Source organism: Aplysia californica, unplaced genomic scaffold, assembly GCF_000002075.1.
Source record: "Aplysia californica isolate F4 #8 unplaced genomic scaffold, AplCal3.0 scaffold00540, whole genome shotgun sequence".
NCBI lineage: Eukaryota > Metazoa > Mollusca > Gastropoda > Aplysiida > Aplysiidae > Aplysia > Aplysia californica.
Window position 1 is genome coordinate 192,640 of NW_004797810.1, and position 5,535 is coordinate 198,174.

Below are 5,535 nucleotides of genomic sequence, written 5' to 3' on the forward strand. Positions count from 1 at the left end.
TTTTGGTTGACTGAGTAGGTCTTTTACGGCACTATCGACCCAAATTCTTTAAACTTCGCCTTCGAGTTAAATTGGTACATACACAGTGTGAACCACACACGAGGTGAAAGGTTACACACATAGTGCAACGTCACCAGCCTCTCTCACTCCCTGTGGCACCGCTAGTGGCTTGAAACACTATGCCTAACTAACAAACAATAGACGGCGGGCCTAACATCCAGTCGAGTATCTCGTGTGCAAGAGTTAGTCCGTTCGCCCGCCCGTTAAGTGAATTAAATTGTGGAGTGGACCAAAAAAAACTGACTTGAGGTCCGCAGTCTGCTCGCTGAGAGAGTAAAATTGTGGAGTGGACCCAAAAAATGAACTGCCTTGAGGTTCGCAGTCCACTTGCATGGCCGTCCGTTACCCGCTCGCTCTGACTGAGTCCGCGAGTAACGAACCCGTCCATCCGCTCGCCCCAACTCTAATAAAAAAGAGAAATGTCCCCCCTTTGGGAATGGCCTACAGACACTTCAGTCAGTGGCACCACCCCGAAGGGGGGGGAGGTATTTTTTAAATTTTGCTTTAATTATAAATTAACAAATAATGTTCCAAGACATATTATTTTCCAGACAAATACCTCCTGTAGATGCTCCTGTCTGTGGGTGCTCCTCCGGCTGGTCCTTCTGTCCGCGGCTAGTCCTGGTGATGAAGACGTGTTATGTAGGCTATGTATGTATGGTATAAGGTTTTACGGCGCTCGCAACTGCTAAGGTCATATGAGCGCGCGAAACACAAGTTGTTCACCTCTGCGCAAGTTCACTTCACGACTGGCTAACTAATTTACTTTAAAATGCTAAAAAGTTAAAATATTCAAATTTGGTGTAAATACATTTGTGATCTAAAACAACTTTTAAGTAATAATTTTAAGAATAAAAATTTTAAATAATATCAAATTCACTCTACAACTCGCCATAAAGGCCAATGGCCTTTATAAAATTTAAAATTCTGCTGGGAACAACGACGGAAAAAATATCCTGCAATTTCTTGCATTTATAATATTTCCTTCGGATCTCTCCAAAGTCTAGACATTCTGTTAAAATGTGTCTAATGGTAAAATCTGTGTCGCATCCGAATGAAGACGTGTTAATTAATACAATCGTATTATATCTATACAGTTTGTATTTTTGTTTCAGAATATACGAGAGGGGATATAATATTTTTACTACTGGTTTAACTCTTTAACTATGTCTGGACAGTGGCAGCGTCCGGCAGTCGAGGTCCATAACTATGGCTGGACCGATGCGAAGTCATTATTGTATTATGGTACGAGCAGAATATAAAAAAGTATGAGCTAACAAGCCTTTAGTTTGACCCAGAATTCTACATCTGCGTAATGCTTTATTGATGAGTTTGACTCGAAACAAGTGGTTTTAAAAACGTAATATGTCGGGTCACATTTCCACAAACACGAGAGAATTACGCGGAAACGTGATTTCAAATTGCATGTTTAAAGGCCAGAAAAGACATTAATAAAAACGAGTCAGGAAATATGTTTTATTATTTTTCTTTTTCACCAAAATGCAAAAACAAGTCTTTCACCTTGAAATAAAACCAATAGTTATTTTTCTAATTTTACTTTAATGATTAATAAATAGTGTTCCAAGACATATTTCCCAGACAAATACCTCCTGTAGATGCTCCTGTCTGTGGGTGCTCCTCCGGCTGGTCCTCCTGTCCGCGGCTGATCCTGGTGATGAAGACGTGTCAATTAATATAATCGTCTTACATATATACATACAGTTTGTATTCTTTTTGTGAAAAAAAATAAACTGTCACTAAAATATTTTGCTACTGGTTTAAAAAGCATTAAAGACATTTTTTAAAAATTGTCCAAAAAATATGTTTCATCTTTTGTCAATTAATACTATTGTCTTACGTCTATACAGTTTGCATTTTTGTTTCAAAATTTAAAAAAGAGTCGTTATGATATTGTTTACCGCCAGTTTAAAAGGACAGAAGGTCATTAATAAAATCCTTTCAGTAAAAATACATTTCATCATTCTCTCTTTTCACCTAAATGCAACAATAAACCTTTTACCTTTAACTCGGAAAACTATAATAATGAACACCGAGACATATTTCCCAGACAAATACCTACTGTAGATGTTCTGTCTGCGGATGCTTCTCTTGGTGGTCCAGGTGGTCCTTAAGGAACAATCCAGTATACACGCCACTCCAACATCACACTCAAACTCAAAATCAGCAGGAAGCTCTACCCACACCATTCTACCCCTGCAAACCCCCTCCCCCCTTCCCCAAAAAAAATACCTATACTGCCCCCTCAACTACCTCCCGCCATGGCCATGGCAATATCTACAACATTCTACTCTGACTCTAACCTATCCACCTAGCTCCCTATCAACCTATCTGCCTATCTCTACAGCCCCACTGCGTCACTTCAAGCCTGAGTGTGATATACGGAAATCGTAGAAGCAGACCACTTTGATTCTTGTTGGACCAGAAAAGTGAACAAACCGTCTGATGTCACCAAACTTTGAACTGAAGGAAAGGGATAGAATTGTCTCGTCATCTTTCTAGTTCAGTGATCTCATAGAGTGAAGCAGCTTCTGTACAATATCTGAAACAGTACATCATACAAAGAATGTTTCTGGCGTTGAGTCCATGTTTTTACAGCCCTCTCCGCACAATTTCACACAAGCTTGAAAAATCAAAGTGCACAGTCAGCTGTAATATTTGCCAGTTATCGTTCGCTGGTGTAACTGACGGAAGTCCATTTCAGGGTAGCTGTGGCAGTATATTCGTCTGGCTGGTTGTCTAAGAGTGAGTGGAAGGTCCGTGCTGTCTGGGCAGGGTGTCAGCTTCTTGGCTGACTGTCAGCTGTTGGCTTCTCATGTGGGTGCTTGCTTTCTGTGAAAAATAAATTTGAAGTCAAATTAGTTATTAATTAAACTTTACAGTTTAATCAAAGAAAAGCACATCCAAGGCAATAACAATTATCAAAATGTAGGGAAAAAATACGACAGACAGGCACAAACTACAGGGGAAAGGAAACGAGAAGGTTTTGTCATTGGCACCCCCCATCCATCGACAATAACAAAAGGCAAAATATTGGGTTTTTTGGGGGGTGGGTTTTCTGGTTGTTTTTTTAAAAAGTGTTTTACGACGCTCACAACTGCATAAGGTTATATGAGCTCGCGGGACACATTAAACTTTTTCAGTTGGTAGGTATTTTTTAATTTTGCGCGGGTGGCGGTCAAAGCCTACTCTTATCGATTGTGAACCACCAAGGGATCTAACGTGCGCAACTTGCACTCGGGCCCTCTCGAGATTTTTCGCCCTTGTCCGAAAGGTGCAGATCTTTCTTACCTGAAGATCAGGGGTGTGGCTGAAAGACAGCAGTAAGAAGAAGCCAGGGAGAAGCAGTAGAAAGGCTTCAGAAAGAGTCAGAAGCCCAGAGGAGGGGGTAAAGGAGGTGAGGGGGTGGGGGCAGAAAGAGGAGACGAAGGCAGACAATAGAACATTGCTAGAGAGCAGGCAATGAGGTGAAATGAATCAATTTTAGAGAACATTTTTTTTGGTCGCTACCCGGACTCGAACCCGGGACCTTCGAATGAACGGCCAACACCCTAACCTCTAGGTCACGAGAGCCCCCATATTGGTTTTTGATTGAGTATTATGTTCTATATCGCTATAGCGAAAATCTGTTCATGTATTTGCCACAGACAGATTTTCCAAACATCAACTTTTCTTACTACTGATTAAAAGGATGGACAAACATTTACAAAAATCTGTCTGCAAAATTATGAGTTAAAAATGTTCACTTTTTTACAACTTTGATACTATGCATTTCTTGTAGACTAAATTTTTGCAAAACAAAGATCTTTCCTGGGTCAATAATATTAACAATGACTTTCTGTTGGAGCATTTAAAATATCAAATACTGGTATCTTTGAATTCACCGCATTCTATCAAAATAAGCCAAGCAGTAGAAGAAACAAATTGTAGCATTTTATAAAGAAAGGATATTTTTATCCTTCTAGGAGATGTTCTTCACATGGTTGTGTATTTTTGATCAATTAAAACTTCCATTATTCCAATATTAGTATTAGTGTGATAAGAAAAAGATGAATACAACCTATTGAAGGAGAGGTTCCACCTTCAGTGACACGAAGAAACCAGCAATATAAATTGTTCTCAGTTGAATTGATTTAACAAGCAAATATTCAGGTCTTAGGTTAATTTTAAGACTCATTACTCGACATGACCAGGGGTATTTTTGTGAGACACCTAAAAACAAACTTGTAATTTAAGTTGAACTCAAAACTCATCAATTATTGGTACTTTTTAATTTCTAAAGTAGTAATTGAGTTAATGTCCTTATAGGGGACGTCTGTTAATAGGGGGAGAGAGAGAGAGAGAGAGAGAGAGAGAGAGAGAGAGAGAGAGAGAGAGAGAAAGAGAGAGAGAGAGAGAGATAGGGTGGTTGCAGGATGTGGAATACTGAATATAGAAATTACCTAATCTGAAGGAACTAGGAGGAAGGGGTTAAGGAGGGGTGCAGTTTGAGTTGAAAGAGTGCACAGGAAATGCAAGTGAGAGAGAAACAACAGAACTAGCCCAAAATATGGAAAGGGGAATGAAATGACCTTTCAGTACGCACAATCTGTACGATGAGGAGGAATGGGGAGAGACGAAGAATGAGGACTTGATAATAAGAATTGGAATACGGTTCAATATCAAGAAATACGAAAACAAATAACATACCTGAATATTTGCTAAGATATAATGGAATCCAGATCTCTATGTGTTGCATGATCGCCTCGGTTTCATTGGCACAGGAGACGGGAAGGCAGTGTCCAATGTAATTTTACTACTGGGATCACAAGTACCTGAAATGTCATCAGCGTCGAACTGATTAATTTCTGCTCAAAGTGCCCCAAGAGAGCACGAACTGAATTGTATTCACCAAGTAGCTGTCTGCTGATTGGCTGTTGGATCTCCGAATTCTACTCACCAGTCGCTTTTTTAAAAAAGTTGAGTACTGTAAACGAGGCGTCACAAAAAAGCGTAAACTAACATAGCCAGGAAGACAACGTTGTTGGGTATGTGTGTGTGTGTGTGTGTGTGTGTGTGTGTGTGTGTGTGTGTGTGTGAGAGAGAGAGAGAGAGAGAGAGAGAGAGAGAGAGAGAGAGAGGGGGAGAGAGAGAGAGAAAGAGAGGGGGGAGTGCAGGTCTTTGAGTGTTTGTACATGGACGAAGTAGTAAAATAAAAGTGTGTAAATTTTTCGTGTGCTGGAACGCAAACTGCCCCACCAACGCCTCCTTTATTACAGTTAAGACTAATAAGAGTAGGCGTTGTGCACGACCCATTCGTCTTGAAAGAAATATTCTCTTTCGTCCCCGCCTCTCTAACCCCTCCTCTCCCTCTATTTCTCTCTCTTTCTCTCTCTCTCCCTCTCTCTCTCTCTCTATCTATCTATCTATCTCTCTCTCTCTCTTTCTGTATATATATATATATGTATGTATGTATAT

The 5,535-nt window shown here is 40.0% G+C and overlaps 1 long non-coding RNA gene across 1 annotated transcript; it reads right to left on the reverse strand.

Annotated features, from left to right (window-relative positions):
• Window positions 1-2,792: 2,792 nt before the first annotated feature.
• LOC106012872 lies at window positions 2,793-5,012 on the reverse strand. The gene is made up of 2 exons (XR_001185183.2): window positions 4,768-5,012; window positions 2,793-2,910 (listed from the first exon to the last, which is right to left on the reverse strand). It is a non-coding gene; the product is annotated as an uncharacterized LOC106012872 (long non-coding RNA).
• Between the last annotated feature and the right edge of the window lie 523 nt (window positions 5,013-5,535).